The 17,053-nt window shown below is 45.3% G+C and overlaps 1 protein-coding gene across 2 annotated transcripts in view; it reads left to right on the top strand.

Moving 5' to 3' along the window:
• Positions 1-271: 271 nt before the first annotated feature.
• The window catches only part of LOC133800921 (ankyrin repeat-containing protein NPR4-like), a 39,554-nt gene continuing 22,772 nt past the window's right edge, over positions 272-17,053 (top strand). For both annotated transcript variants that reach the window (XM_062239033.1, XM_062239032.1), the window contains exon 1: positions 272-521. The gene's annotated coding sequence lies outside the window, so the exon portion shown is untranslated. The remainder of the gene's footprint in view (positions 522-17,053) is intronic.

Raw genomic sequence — 17,053 nt, 5'->3', positions numbered from 1 at the left:
ACTGAATAGTAGATACATATTACTATTAATTGATATTACAATCTTGCCCCTAAACAAAAACAAAATAATTAAAGAATTGTATGTATAGTTCCACAATATATAAACAAATATTTATTTTTTCTTATTTATATATAAAGTACCGGTTGCAATAGTACTTTTAGAAGGTAAAAGATTAAAAATCAACTTGTTGCTATAGTACATCAAATCTTGTATTATATGAGGGATTCAACACCTCAAATGGAAGTGAGGGATTGAAAAACTGCCCCTTTTTAATTATTCTTCTTCTTTGTTTTTTTACTTTGCCTTACGGGTCTTCGTCAACGGTCAGTGAAATTTAAATATAAAAATTAATGACTAGCAAAATTGCTACAACTCATCCATTTCGTCAACTACTTGAGGTCTCCGATAGTATATTGTTGTCAAGCAAGGAAGTATTGCAGTACCAGTCATTCCCAACTCCTTATCTTGCATATCGAGTTGCCAATATTAGTAATTACACAGAAGCTGCTAAGAAGTTCCAGGTATGTTCTTTTTGTTTTATCCATGTTGATTTGAGATTCTAAGCAACGATAAGTCAGAATCTAAGCAACTCTCTCTCTCTCTCTCTCTCTCTCTCTCTCTCTCTCTCTCTCATGCAAGCTATTAATTATTTCATTTAATTTACTTGCCTTGATTAATTTATGTCAAGTTTTTTCAATTGTACTCATATATATGATGATTGATATAAGAAGATGAAGTTCATACTAACTGATAATTAATGCTTAATACAACAGTGCATAAAATGGAACATTTGCTTACCGTTAACCATCTTTGAAGTTCCATAAAAATGATTTATTTGAAGAAACTTAATTGATTGTTTTCATTCTTCAAAACGAGATTCCATAGGTATATAGTGTGATCGTGGTTAGTGAATGTGTGTTAGTATTGTGATTAAGCTTTTGCATGAATTTATATAAGAGTTTATACCTATCTTATTTTTAATGTTTGTTTGACTCACTTTTAAACAACTACGAATAAAATTATTTATTTTGTAAATTAAAAAAAATAACTTCATTCGAAATTGGTTAAAAATTTGGGAATTTCATCGTTTGATTATTTGTGTTTTGCAAAATATTATTTTGATGTTTTTTCTTTCAATAATACTGGTATAGTAAGCTGCATATTAAAATTACACATATTTAGTTTTCATATTAAAATTACACATATTTAGTTTTCTTGACTCAGATTTGATAAAAAAAAATTTGACAATATAATCAAACTGTTATCCGTTATATACAATTAAGTAATTAAATTTAAATTTAGAACTTATATAATTGAGAACAATATGCCTAAATTCGTAATTTTTTTATAATTAAATTTGAGTTTATAATTTAAAATATACACAACATTAAAATACATATAAAATAAATATTATTATAAACACAAAATACTAAAATATACTCTACAAACAAATTAGTTACCAAATAGTTATCAAATATAATAGGGCCAAAATACTTTTAGTTTTTATTAATTATTTAATTAAAACATGTAAAATAAAAATAAAAAACTAAAAACATTAATTTATTCCTTTCTTCTCTCTCATCATGTTCTTCCACTAGAACTCACGTGTACACCTCACCTGCACTGGAGCTCAATACCCAGTGCAAAAAATCCTAATTGTAGTCCCAATAAAATTTATTATCAAAAATTAAAAATGGACAAACTATTTTTTTTCTTCAAGTTTTAACATTTGTAGGCTTTTGTCCTTTAAATTTTATGCATGGTAAAAATACTTTTAAACTACAACATTTTTAGATTTTTGCTCATTCCGCCCAAAATGATAATAGTTTGTTGAAATGATAGTTAAAATATATAAATATTTTTTATTAATTAATTGATTTTTAAATTCAAAAAATAAATAAAAATCATTTTGAAATAATAAAAATTGTTTTAAATTTTTTTTTAAATTATATCAAATAAAATAAATAAATAATCAATAAACATAAATAATCTTTAATTTTTTGCATGGTAGTTTTCTAAATGTGTTTAATTGTCTATATTTGAAATATAGATTTGGTTGAGTTTTTAATTTAATTTAGTTTAGAAATATTAATTTTAGTTTTTTTTTAAATTATATTTGGATTAAAAAATTATGTTTATTGATTTTTTTTATTTATTGGATTTTATATAATTTAATCAATTTTAAAAATAAGTTTTTAATAATTTTTTATTTTCTAAAATGATTTTTATTTATTTTTTTCTAATTTAAAATCAATTAATTAATAAATAATTTTTTTAATATATTTTTTACTGTCTCGTCAGCAAACCGTTATTATTTTGGGTGGAATGAACAAAAATTTAGAAATACTATAATTCAAGGAATATTTTTGTCAAACAAAAAAATTTAGAGGGCAAAAGTTTTTCGGGGAAAAAACTTTTTATCCTTAAAATGACTAAAAAAATATCATTACACTTATATTGTTTCTAAAAGTTTCCTCAATAAGGGTAATTTATTGTGATTAAAATTATATCCGGTCACAACAAATTTTATCATTATATATAACTATAGGTATATTTCATTTTTTTGTGATATCAATAAGTTTTAAGGCTTCTCCGGTGTACCTCTCTCCTGTTTTTCGGTACTTGGATGATTTTCGTTACAATTTTTTTCCATGACTTTGTACAAGATCTAAATAGTTTGCTACATTCGTGATTATTTTTCTATGCACTTAAAAAATTATTTGAACTTTATTTTTGGCACTATCAATCATTCGAAATTTTACGAAAATTTATAATATACATAATTAAAATTTAGGGGAATTCTCCGGTGCACCTTCAAAAAGAAGCACACCGATGAACCCCTTGGTATTTTTAGCTTGAGAAGTATTTTCGGCGAATTTTTTTTTACCATGTATATTGTAGTTATTTAGAGAATTTTAAAAAAATTATAAATAATTTACAATGTCGAAAACTAGGTTTAAAACAGGTTATTACACGCGTGACTATTTTTTTTTTATGCATGTGGAAGGTAACATGTTTGAATCTTATTTTCGATACTCTTCCTTAGCTGAAGCGAAAGCATTGGACAGCAGGTCTTGCCTGCCCCAATCAATACAGACAGAGATCTCATTCGTCCCACACTACTTCATCTTTCCTTTACTAATTCCTTTTAGGGGTCAGGTCTCACTGGTGTAGACCTTAGCCTATACAAAATGAGATTCTCCTCCCCACTAGAACACTCCCTTCTGCTTTTGGAATGGATTGAATCGGTTCACTGGATGGAATCGGAACTTTCACTTCTATGATTGAAAAGCATGACTTTTGCAGCAAGGGTTCATGGAGATATTGAGCTTTCCTAAATATAACTCCTCTCCGCCCTCTTTCTTGAAGAACTTAGCCGGGAATGAACTTCTTCCTTTTCATAGCTCGGAATGAATTTCCGTATCGGAGAGATTCACGTGACTTTCTTCCGTTAAGGTCTCTCGAGCATCAATCCGGCAAAAAAGGTGGTTGTTCGCTTCCTTTCTTCAAAGCAGGAAATATGCGCTAAAGGTAGATATTAGATATTTGTTTCGGGGGAATAATATATATTATCTTTCTTTCCTAGGTGACCAACCACTCCTGCACTTGTTCCTTCTTCTCTTCTCTTGCTCACGGATGGCTTCTACCGGCTAGCTTCTTTCAAGGCAAGGGGAGCTCATCTATTCATTTCCCTCTTTATTAAAAAAATTCTCCAAAAGTATTTTTCAAACAAAAAAATACCGAGGGATAGACCATAGTGCCCTTTTTAGGGTGCTCCCGAGAATTTTGCTATTACTTTAACAAAAACAAAAACATGTTGGGTATACAAACCAAAAAGAATAAGAAGTGAACCGAGGTATTACTTTTGGGTACACAAAAGAACTACTCAAGTTTTTATAAATATTTTGTTATTAAAAGTGTACGCCCTGGTTTTCCCACGGGCTGTTTAGCAGGACGAGCCTCAGACTAAACATGATTTAGTCCGAGGCTCCCACAGGCCGGAGGCTCTATTTCCAGGACGGGCCCTTGCTAGCTCGAGGGGGTCCTGTTTCCAGCTCGCACTTGTTGCCCCAGGAGCTGGGAATAACATCCGACGGCCACGGACGGATAAGCTCGGGTTATGGACTGCTCCGGTAGCGAGCTTCTCAAGAAGCTCTGACCTTATGGGAAGTCAACACGCAAGATAAACGTGCATATTCCTGCTATCACGTGTCCGATATCCCCCTGACTTCTCGGACACGCAGCAGGAACGTGCGTATTCAGACACCCACGGACGAGTTGGGCCGTGCGGCCCATTATCTCCTTCCATACTGATTAGACCACACTTGTGTGTCAGGTTTAGGAATTAATCATGAATATCACAGACTTGATGCGACTAATGGTAAGGTCACGGGATGACCTCCCTACCAACTTCCAGGTGCCTTCTCCTATAAATATGGAGACCCTGGGAGTTGATAGGGGTTGGAAAAAATAGTCTTTGAAGAACTATATACTTTGTAAATCAATTACCCAGAGAATATCAATAATATTGACTAGTGGAGTAGAAGGATTTTAACCTTCGAACCACTTAAAAACGTGTCTCGAGTCACCTAGTTCTTTCCCCAAAGATTTCCTATCTGTGACGGTTCTACTTTTAGTACTAATCTCTTTCTCTTCTTCTCTTAATTATCTGTTGCCGAAGAACCGCGTCAACAGTTTGGTGCTTTCATTGAGAGCAAGTCCGATTAGTACTACCACAAACATACAACTATGGTGACCACTCGATCCAAACATGGCAACGAGACAGAACAGCATGATGGGCAGGAGGCCCGCCATGTTGCCCTCCCTGATGAGCAAGTTCCTGAAGTCCAGCAGAGGCCAGGGAAGCAGCCGGCGGGCCAAGACGACATTGGTAGTTCAGCGCCCCGACCGCCTAATCCGAATCCATGTTATTACATTGCGGTGGAGATGGAGAATGCTCAGCTGAGGAGCCAGCTAGCAGCAACTGGTCAGCAAATCCAGGATATTCTGAGTCGACTACCCCCTCTCACAACCAACGGTAACGTTGGAGAGAGGCAAGGCGAGGCTCCTAAGTCTCGCCGGAGTAATCGATCCAGGCATAGCCGTTCGGGTAGACTCCCTGCAGCCAACTCCACCCCTTCACCACACCACCAAGAGGCGAACTTCAGGGAAATGCCTCGGACCGAACAGCAGCAGTACAGCCGTTCGGTTAGGACATCAACCCCTAGCTCTCAGCCTTCCTCGAGGACGCCCAGAAGAGATCGAGGAAGTTCCCAAAGGAGGGCCGAGGAGATCCGGAGATGTCAGCCCGTCCCCGAAGAACGTCCAGTTCCTCGTCCAGCTCGCCCAGCGCGAAACCAGCAAGCTGGCAGGGCCGAGAGGCCCCCACCTAATTTAGTCCGTCCCGATGGCACTAGGATCGCCTCTCCGGTCAGGCATCCTCCTTCTCCCATCAGATATCCGTCTCCTCAGCACATCCGAGACATCCCGACCTACGGGAATAGCAGGAGGGGCCCGCCATCAGCTGAACCCTCCTGGCGCGGCAGGGTGCCGGAGGAAGGATCAGGTCATGGCCGCCAAAGACGCACTCTGAGTCTATCCAGCAGGAGTCACTGGACCGGCAGTGCACGGAGTGATCTTTCGGGAGGAGACCTGCGCCAGCGGCTAAGTTCAGCACAAAGTCACCATACTACCCAGGGAGGCGACCTTCGAGATCGCCTCAACTCTCACAGAGAGGATCGAGTTAGGGATGGTAGCCAGGCCCGCTCAGTTGGGGTCCGATCCGAAGTACGTAACGGCGGGAATGCCCCAAATGACTTATCTCAAGATAGGAAGGGCAACAACCCGCCTAATATGTACAACGGGTCCGGAGCTGTTGAACAGCCCCGGAATAACCCAGGATCTCAGGACAAAACCCTAGAGCGCTTAACTCAGATGGAGGAGCTGATGAAGAAGCTCCTGTCGGAGAAAGAAAAAGACGAATATGATTCAGGGGATGAGATGGAACTCTTCGCCCCCAATATAGCAGCAACGGCATACCCTTCTGGCTTTCGTATGCCTCACTTGTCAAAGTTCAACGGGGATGGAGACCCATCTGACCACTTAGGGATGTTCAACACCCTAATGATGGCTCATAACATCGGGCCAGAGCTTCGTTGCTTGATCTTTCCTTCCACCCTAACTGGACCTGCCAGGCAGTGGTTCAAACAAAGTAAAAGGCAGTCAATCAGCTCCTGGAAGACCTTTTCGGCTGACTTAAAGAGGGCATTCCGCGCCTCTCAGGCCGCCAGGGTCCAGGCCGACTCCCTAGCTAACGTGAGACAGCAACCTGGAGAGACGCTAAAAGCCTACTTGAGCAGATTTGCAAATGTCGCTGCTCGAGCCAGAGACGCCGACGACAGCTCCAAACTCATGGCTATGAGGATCGGGATCCTAGTAGGCGGAGATCTGTGGAAGGATATTCAAAGGAGGGGGGTTAGCTCGGTTAGTGAATTCCTTAACAGAGCCCAAGAGTGGATAAACTTGGAAGAAGCTGAAGCTTCAGCCGCAGGGACCAGCCAGGTCCTCGAGAAGCCCGCTAGGACGGGAACAGAGATCGTAGTGGCGACTCCCGACGTCGCGCAGAGTAACCAGACCGGTGGCGGCAAAAGAAAAGGAAATGGTGAAAATAGCCAGCACGGTCAAAAGAAGAATAAGTCCGCGGATAAATTCAAGCCCGTGTTCACAACGTATACCGAGCTCACCCAGACCAGAGAGAATATTTTCCTGGCCAACGCTACACGAGTCCCCTGGAAAAGGCCGGAGCCAATAAAACACCCTAAGGGAAAGAGAGACGCTTCCAAATTCTGCCGTTTTCATAACGACATCGGGCACAATACCGACGACTGCAGGCACCTCAAAGATGAAATCGAGACTCTCATCCGAGCAGGTCCATTGGCACAATACTCGCGGAATAGGGTCTTGACAAGTCGACCCGCTCCGGATGCCCCAGTCAATCGACCCGGACCTCGGGTAGATCAGGACGTCCTTCCCCCCGCGATCGAGGGGGAGATTTCCACCATCTCTGGAGGACCACACATGGCTGGCATGAGTAGAGGCGCCCAGAAGAGGTATGTGAATGAGTTGAAGGCCCACAATGGAGCGGAGTTCGTCCCGGAACAGCGTCAATCAAAACAACAAAGATTAGAGAAACAACTGATTATCTTCGCGGAGGAAGACACAAGCCATGTCCAATTCCCTCATAACGATCCCTTGGTCGTAGCAGCCCAGCTCGCCAACCGGAGAGTAAGGAGAGTGTTAGTGGACAATGGGAGCTCGGTGAACCTCCTATTCCGGTCCACCTTAGAAAAAATGGGTCTGACCGTCTCCGAGCTTAAGGCAACCTCGATGATGCTGTATGGTTTTTCAGGAGAAGGATCAGCAGCGATAGGGACGATTGAGCTAGTGATCACCCTTGGAGACGAGTCCCGAACAGTGTCCAAACTACTCGAATTCGTAGTCATTGACTGCTCCGTTGCTTACAACGCCATCTTGGGCCGACCTACGCTCATTGCTTTCGAGGCTATCACTTCCGTCCGGCACCTCGCCATGAAATTTCCTACTCCGACAGGGATCTGCACTATCAAGGGCGATCAACTCGCTGCCAGGGAATGCTACAGCATTTCCATGAAGGGAAAATCTAAACTCGAGCAGGTGACGATGGCCGTTCAGGATGAAGAGGAATCTCGGGGAGCCAAGGCGGCTCCCGAGATTGAAAAACCTCAGATTTCCGAAGGCGAAGAGCTCGCCCTAAGCGAGGACATTGACCCCCGAGTAGGCGAGGACAGGTCCGAGCTCCAAGCTATTGAAGAGCTCGAGGAGGTAAGCATCGATGAACAAAACCCGTCACGGACGGTTAAGCTCGGAAAGAACCTCTGCGATGGAAGAAAGGCGGAGCTAACTGCGTTTCTGAAGAAGAACCTGGACATGTTCGCATGGTCGCACGAGGACATGATAGGGATCAGTCCGAGCGTAATCATGCACACGCTCCACCTAGACAAAAGCGTCCCTGCCAAGTCTCAAAAGCAGAGGCGTTTAGGGACAACCCGAGCCGAAGCCCTTGAAGAAGAAGTAGCCCGGCTAAAAAAATGTGGCTTTATCCGCGAAGCCAAATTTCCTGTTTGGGTTGCCAATCCCGTGTTAGTTCCAAAGCCCAATGGGAAGTGGCGGACCTGTATCGACTTTTCCGACCTGAATAAAGCCTGCCCCAAGGATTGCTTTCCGTTACCAAGGATCGATCAGCTGATGGATGCCACGGCGGGGCACGAGCTTATGTCCTTCATGGACGCGTACTCGGGCTACAATCAGATCGCGATGAATCCAGCCGACCAGGATCATACCAGCTTCATGACCCCGACTAATGTCTATTGCTATAAGGTCATGCCGTTCGGTCTGAAGAACGCCGGAGCTACCTACCAAAGGCTAGTAAACAGAATGTTCGCGAACCAGATCGGGAAAAACATGGAAGTGTACGTTGATGATATGCTTGTCAAGACTAAGATTGCCAGCAACCATGTCACCGATCTGGAAGAATGCTTTAACATACTGCGAGAATATGGCATGAGGCTCAATCCTCAGAAGTGCACTTTCGGTGTCGCATCGGGGAAATTCTTGGGTTTCATAGTCAATACTCGAGGAATCGAGGCAAACCCCGACAAGATCAGGTCACTGCTCGAGCTTCCCTCCCCCAGGTCGCGGAAAGATGTCCAAGGCCTCACAGGAAGAGTGGCTGCACTGAACTGGTTCATTTCCAAATCGACCGATAAGTGCTTACCCTTCTACAACCTGCTCCGGGGAAACAAGAAGTTCGAATGGACAGTAGAATGCGAAGGCACATTCCTCGACCTAAAAGCGCACCTGGCTGAACCACCTGTGCTATCAAAGCCCAAGGTAGGAGAACCTCTTTTCCTCTACATGGCCGTAGCTGAGGACGCAGCTAGTGCCGTTCTGGTGCGAGAAGAGGACCAGACTCAGAAACCGGTTTATTACATCAGCAAGAGACTCCTCGGAGCTGAGTCAAGGTACCCATTGATGGAAAAACTGGCGTTCTGCCTAATCACGGCCTCGCGAAAACTCAGGCCATACTTCCATTCCCACTCTGTACACGTCATGACCGATCAGCCTCTAAGGCAGGTTTTGCAAAAGCCTGAAGCCTCAGGACGCTTGCTAAAGTGGGCGGTCGAACTCAGTCAGTTCGAGATTTTCTATACTCCCCGAACTACCATAAAAAGTCAAGCCTTGGCCGACTTCGTGGCAGAATGCGCGGGATTCCATGAGATCCCATCAGAAGACTCACATCAGCTCGCCTCCTCAGGTTCACCATGGAAGATCTTCGTTGATGGCTCATCTAACGAGAACGGCTCCAGGGCCGGAATCATTCTGATATCCCCAGAGGGGCATAGATTCCACTCGGCGCTAAGGTTTGGGTTCAAGGCATCTAACAACGAGGCAGAGTACGAGGCCTTGTTAGCTGGACTTAGGATAGCTAGCGAGCTAAAGGCGAGCTCTGTCCAATGCTTCAGCGACTCCCAGCTCGTGGTGAATCAGGTTCTAGGCGAGTATCAGGCGCGGGGTCCCAAGATGGCCGCCTATTTGGCAAAGGTAAAGTCCGAAATGTCTGCGTTTGGGCGGGGGTCGATCGAACAGATACCTCGGGAGCAGAACGCCAACGCAGATGCTCTCGCCAAGCTCGCCACCTCGGGAGAGACAGAAACCCTGGGGTTGGTGCCAGTTGAGTTCTTGGAGAAACCTAGCATAGATGGAGATCAAGCAGATATTGAAATAATTGACATCAGGCCGACCTGGATGACTCCCCTTATTGAGTATCTCGTCGAGGGTAAGTTACCCGAAGGGCGCAACGACGCACGACGAGTCCTTTATCAAGCTCCGAGGTATACGCTAGTCGAGGGGGTGTTTTACTGACGTGGGCATTCCTTACCTCTCCTCCGGTGCGTTCTTCCAAGTGAAGCGAAGGCCATCCTGCAAGAAGTTCATGACGGATTCTGCGGAGATCACACTGGGGGGCAAAGTCTGGCCTTGAAGATCCTTCGGCAGGGTTATTACTAGCCGACTCTGTCCAAAGACTCGATCTCTTATGTAAAAAAGTGCGACAAGTGTCAGCGGTTCGCTGCGGTGGCACGAGCTCCTCCGACCGAGCTAAAAATGATTTCGTCTCCCTGGCCCTTCGCCATTTGGGGGATAGATCTAATAGGCGCCCTGCCCACTGGAAAGGGCGGGGTCCGTTACGCCGTGGTAGCCATTGACTACTTCACCAAGTGGGCCGAAGCAGAACCGTTGGCGACAATAACATCGAAAAAGGTCCTAGACTTCGTGGTTAAAAGCATCGTATGTCGATTTGGCCTACCTAAAAAGATCGTCTCCGACAATGGTACTCAATTTGACAGCGATCTGTTCACCGAATTTTGCGAGAGGCACGGAATTGTGAAAAGCTTCTCGTCCGTGGCCTATCCCCAGGCGAACGGCCAGGTCGAGGCTGTCAATAAAACTCTGAAGGCAAGCCTCAAGAAGAGGCTAGATGAGGCAAAGGGGATCTGTCCAGATCAGCTCCCCCAAGTTCTGTGGGCCTATAGGACCTCACATCGGACTCCCACGGGTCACACTCCCTTCTCCCTAACCTTTGGAAGTGAAGCAGTCCTCCCCGTGGAGGTGAAGGTCCTGTCACACAGGGTCCGGTCCTACAACCAAGACGGGAACCACGAGCTCCTATGCCACTCCTTAGACTTAGTGGATGAAAGGCGAGAGGATTCACAACTCCAGCTCGCCCATTATCAACAGAAAATCACTCGCTACTTCAACACTAAGGTCAAAAGACGTGCCTTTAGCGTCGGTGACTTGGTCTTGAGGAGAGTTTTCCTGGCCGGGAAAGATCCCAAAGATGGGGTTTTGGGACCAAGCTGGGAAGGACCATACCAGGTCATCGAAGTCATCAAAGAGGGAACTTATAAATTAGCTCAACTTGGTGGAGGGGCGGTCCCGCGGACTTGGAATGCTATCCACCTAAAGAAATACTATCAATGAGCCATTTGTAAGGCCTAGAAGGTCACCTTCCATGTATAAATAAAAATCAAATGTTTCTCGTTATTTGCAAGTGTAATTTTAAAGTAACAACGAAAGACCCTTTCCCAGTTACTTGGGGGGCATATGGTACCTGGATATAACCAGGTCTCCTTAACGACTTAGGTGTTAATTTTTATCTACGGATAAGAGTTATGACAAACTAAGTCCTATCCTGGTCTTAACCAGGTCACAAAACTTAGAAGTTAACTAAAATTTGTTGACCGCGGTTCTCCTTTAAAGAGCCCGGGATACGGATAAAAGTTGACGCGAACTAAGTTTTTCAAAATAAGTTCCTGGTCTTAACCAGGTCACAAAACTTAGAAGTTAACTAAAATTTGTTGACCGTGGTTCTTCTTTAAAGAGCCCGGGATACGGATAAAAGTTGACGCGAACTAAGTTTTTCAAAATAAGTTCCTGGTCTTAACCAGGTCACAAAACTTAGAAGTTAACTAAAATTTGTTGACCGTGGTTCTTCTTTAAAGAGCCCGGGATACGGATAAAAGTTGACGCGAACTAAGTTTTTCAAAATAAGTTCCTGGTCTTAACCAGGTCACAAAACTTAGAAGTTAACTAAAATTTGTTGACCGTGGTTCTTCTTTAAAGAGCCCGGGATACGGATAAAAGTTGACGCGAACTAAGTTTTTCAAAATAAGTTCCTGGTCTTAACCAGGTCAGAAAACTTAGAAGTGAACTAAAATTTGTTGAACACGGTTCTTCTTTAAAGAGCCCGGGATACGGATAAAGTTAACTCGAACTAAGTTCATAAAAATAAAGAGATGAATTGTAACCAAATGCATAAAAATATATATATGTCAAACTGGCTGAGCAAATTGTCTCGAGGTGGAAACGCCTCACATAAAAAAGAGAATTACAATAGAAAGAGAGTTCAAAATACTTAAACGAGAAGTGTCCTAAGCCCCATCAGTTGGCCCTTTGGAGGTCGCGGTCTCATCCTGCTCCGCCGCGACAGAGGCCTCTCCAGTCTCCGATGGAGGAACCTCCTTATTTAGGCGGGCTTGGAGCTGCGGCAACAAGAAAGCCCAGAGGTCCGGCGGCATGAAAGAAAAGTCCGCGTCCGGATTGTGGGACCAGCTGTGATAGAACAGGTCTTGTAAGGACTGCTCCGAGACGACCCGCTCGGCTTTCAGGGAGGCCTGGGCTTCGGCCTTCGCCACCTCAAGATCTGTCCGCGATGCGGCCAGGGAGTTTTTAAGCTCTTGGTTCTCGGAGCGGATCTTCTCTAGCTCGGCTTTAGAGGCCGCCAGCGCGTCTCTCGCCTCCTGAGACTCCTGGAGGGCGGTCTGGCGATCAGCTTCCAAACCCTCGAGCTGGGCCTTGGTCCTAACAATGCCTCTGTATGCGGCAGCAATGCCCTGCAAGAAAAGAATGATAAATTAACAAACTGGAAGGAAAAAGGCGGCGTGTGAGTGTTAAAGCCTTAAAAGAAGGGGGCACTTTACCATTAAGGTCATGTCCATCGCAGACTCTATAACTCGGACCGGGCTCGTTGTTTCGATGGCCCGGAGCTCCTTCTCCCTGATATTGTAGAAATGGCTGACGGCGTAGCTAGCCGACTCATACACCGTACCCCGGAATGCTTCGGGCATCTTCTCCAGAGCCCGGGGGTCGATCGGGATACGCACATCCGGGGCTGCCGCGGCCAGATTCCCGACCTCTATTACCCCGTCCTAGGCGGCTAATGGAGATCGTTGGGGTGGCGGGTGCATGAGCCCTGTCCTGGCAACAGGGAGGTTCGCCCCCGCGACCTGGGATGGCGGGGCTTTCTCCTTCTCCTTAGCCGGGGATTTGGTGGAGGCCCCGGCCGAGCTCTTGGACTCGCAGAGCCTCTTTAACCTCGGCCCTGCTGGGGGGTTCCCACCGAACACAACGCCCCGCAGACTATTTCCGGGCTGAGACATCTCTTCTGCTAAGAACAAAAAACATGGTTATTACAAGGTAGCAATCATGCAGAAATAGAGGCCAAAATTTCAAAGGCAATAGGTAAGCAAATACTAAGGGAGCCCTACCCCCCGAGCTGGAGGAGCCTAAGACGATTATCTCGCGATCTGTCGCAGGTTCTAGGTCCGGCTCTGACTCAGGACTGGACTCTCCTACGTACTGCCTAATCCCCGGAGCATAGATGCCCCCCTGGAGCGCAGGCCACGTGCGCAAGTTGGTCCCGTACTCCTCAAAAAGGACCGACCTAAAGGATAGGGTATTATCTACTACTACGGTACCCTTAGGCCGACTCTCTTGGTTGTCCAACACGAGCTGGTCAACGCAGTGAAGCAAGAGCGTGTCCCAGGTCCGGATTCCTGAGGTGACGATGGACGAGCTGCCTAGGGTTGAACCTAACCAGCCGGGGGTCTGCAGTGGCCCTATCTACGTTCTTAAACAAGTAAGGGTTACCTTGGCCAGAAGGACCCACGGCTGCTCCGGATTGGACCCTCTCCTCGCCCATACCTTGGGCGACCTCCAAGGTCCTCTTCCTGTTTATCACGAGAGGAACTTCGTCACCTTCCTCCTCGCCTTCGTCGTCTGCGACCTCCTCCGCGACGATCGGTCTGTTGTCACGAGCTGGGGGAGGCCCCCGGGGCCTTTTCAAATTCAAAGTCTGATTTGGGAAAATCAGCTTGCAAAATACCATCGTCTCGTCCGTCACGAGCACGCGGTAGTCTTTCTCACTGGGGGGCAAGTTCGCCAATGTATCGTATTGACCCCCGAGGGTCACAGACTTTCCAGTCCTCGCGTAAATGGCTGCAAGGTCGGTTGAAATCAGAAGTGGAATAAGGGAGGAGCTAAAACAAGATAACCTTTAAAAGGCGAGCTAAATCAAGGATCACTTACGAGGACGGTTGAAGTAGTGATGGTCGCAATTGCGAAACCCAGTTGACATGAAAAACTGGTCTTTGAAGTCGTTTGGATGGCTTGGCAGCTCGATGACTGCTGCTGTGTTAGGGAAGCGGGTTAAATAATAGAACCCGTCGCCTCGCCCCTGCTGGTCCGGGCTGGCTTTAAGGCAAAAGAAATATAGAATATCAGCCGGAGTGGGGACCTCCCACTCATGCTTTTGGAACAAATACCTCAATCCCGCCAGTAGACGGTATGAGTTGGGGGGGAGCTGAAATGGGGCCAACCCCACGTAGTTCAAAAAATCAGCAAAATACTGATCCAGGGGGAGGAAGGCCCCTGCCTTGAAGTGTTCACCGCTCCAGGCCGCGAACGACTCGTCGAGCGGCGTGCAGCTCCGCTCCCCATCCGCAGCAGGTCGGGCTATCACGGAGGCCACCCCCAGGGGAATGTTGGGGTTGAGGAAGATTTTGGTGATCTTTGCCTGGTCGGTTATCTTCGAGACAATTCTCTCCGCCTCGAAAAACGCGTCAGGGTCCACCTCGGCTTGCTTCTCCACCGCCGGCCCAAAGTGAGGAATTGGCGAGCTGGGCACCACCGCCTTTCCTTTATCCTGTTGGGAAGACGAACTTCCCACGTTCTTCTGTGGCAGATTTCTCTTTGGAGCCATCTGGTCGCCTATCGAACAAAAGAAAACACTTTAGAAAAGGCGACCCAAGCAGGAGAGTGAAGCAAATATTAAGTACACGAGCTGGGGTAAGCCCAGCTCGTGGAGAGTGGTGCCACGCGTTCCAAGGAACACGCGCCTATGCCCTCAACAAATCCCAGATTACTCGGAATTCGTGTGTCAGAGGACTCAGAGTAAAAAATTGCCTTGGGGGGAAAGTTTCAACAGGCAAGGCGTGGCAAAACCGCTTTTAAGGCGTATTCCCTAAGCTACCCGGTTTTTGCACCCAAAATTCCTAAGGATCCTACCCAAAAATTGTTCCTAAGAGAGAACCATGGAACCCATATTCTAAGACGATGTCCCATGGCAAGTGTGCCCTAATCTAAGAAGGGTTGTCACCCTCCATATCCGCGCGACCCAGAAAACCTCTGCATGTGGCTACAGTAAATTTTTTTACCTAAGCTACAGTGGCATGCTTTCAAAAATAAACAGGGACAGAAGACTTACAGTATATGGTTAGATGGTGAGCGAGGTTGCTGCGCTGGTGGGAGCTTCGTTGGTACAGTGGTCTCCAAGGCTTTGAAGGAACTCGTACGCTTAAGCTTCGTCAACGGAGAAGATGAGAGCAATGGAAATGAGGGTTTCGTTCTTCGAAAGGTCAAAGAGAAAAGAATGAAATTTGAGAGGTTTTGAATGGTAAGGTGGCCTGTGCGTGGGATGACCACCCCCTTTTTATACAAGGGAATGATCACGTGCAAAAGGCTCTTGGGAGACCCTCCACTCGAAATGTGAAACGACGGCTGGACAGTAGGCTAGGCCATTTAATGCGGTTCTCGTAGAGTGTACCGTCGCCACCCACGGCGTTCCACGTATCAGACGCCTGCGAAAAGCATGGAATACGAAGGGTTGTGGGGGAAGTCTAAAAACCCCTACTATGGTCTCCCATATCTGACGTCACAGACCACGAGCAGGAGCTTGGGGGGCAGATGTACGCCCTGGTTTTCCCACGGGCTGTTTAGCAGGACGAGCCTCAGACTAAACATGATTTAGTCCGAGGCTCCCACAGGCCGGAGGCTCTATTTCCAGGACGGGCCCTTGCTAGCTCAAGGGGGTCCTGTTTCCAGCTCGCACTTGTTGCCCCAGGAGCTGGGAATAACATCCGACAGCCACGGACGGATAAGCTCGGGTTATGGACTGCTCCGGTAGCGAGCTTCTCAAGAAGCTCTGACCCTATGGGAAGTCAACACGCAAGATAAACGTGCATATTCCTGCCATCACGTGTCCGATATCCCCTGACTTCTCGGACACGCAGCAGGAACGTGCGTATTCAGACACCCACGGACGAGTTGGGCCGTGCGGCCCATTATCTCCTTCCATACTGATTAGACCACACTTGTGTGTCAGGTTTAGGAATTAATCATGAATATCACAGACTTGATGCGACTAATGGTAAGGTCACGGGATGACCTCCCTACCAACTTCTAGGTGCCTTCTCCTATAAATATGGAGACCCTGGGAGTTGATAGAGGTTGGAAAAAATAGTTTTTGAAGAACTATATACTTTGTAAACCAATTACCCAGAGAATATCAATAATATTGACTAGTGGAGTAGAAGGATTTTAACCTTCGAACCACTTAAAAACGTGTCTCGAGTCACCTAGTTCTTTCCCCAAAGATTTCCTATCTGTGACGGTTCTACTTTTAGTACTAATCTCTTTCTCTTATTCTCTTAATTATCTGTTGCCGAAGAACCGCGTCAACAAAAAGGTTCTGGCTTAATGATGTGATTTGATTTGTTATTTAATAATTTCTTTTATTGAAATAATCGAAAGGATCGTACAAAGAAAAGAAAAGAAAAGTTTTAAAACTAAGTAGTAAAATTTGCCGGGCCTGAAGAGCCTCTCCGTTGACGGTAACGAGTGACGACCGATTCTCACCACACTTTGCTTTCGACGAGGACTGGTTTTGCTCCGAGCAAAACTTATTCCTTGCTTTCTGATCAAACCTGAAACTTCTGGCTCTTGAGCTCATGTTTTTGCTATATCAAACCTTTTATTAAACTTTCTTTTTTGTGTAGTCAGTTAAGTTTATTTTAATATCTACTTTTTTTTTTCTATTCTTTTTCAATCTTTTCTTGTTTTGACTCTCTCCTTCCCTAAACCTTTCTCTTTCCAAAGTTGCAGTCTGGAGTTTGATGAGCTTGGCTTTTCTTTCCCTCTCTCTTCAGTTTTCTTCTTCTAAGATAATGACCGCTCATTTCACTTTTTCCTTTATATTTATTAATTGCCTGTTTACTTTCTTTCTCGTCTTCGTCTTCGCTCCATATAATATTTCTTTTTCGAGAGGAGGCTTCGTATACTTTCACTTCTATCAATAATATATTTACAGCCTTTTAAAAAATAAAATAGTATATTTACAGAA

Source organism: Humulus lupulus, chromosome 9 (assembly GCF_963169125.1).
Source record: "Humulus lupulus chromosome 9, drHumLupu1.1, whole genome shotgun sequence".
Taxonomy (NCBI): Eukaryota; Viridiplantae; Streptophyta; class Magnoliopsida; order Rosales; family Cannabaceae; genus Humulus; species Humulus lupulus.
This window is presented reverse-complemented; position numbering and strand designations above follow the sequence as displayed.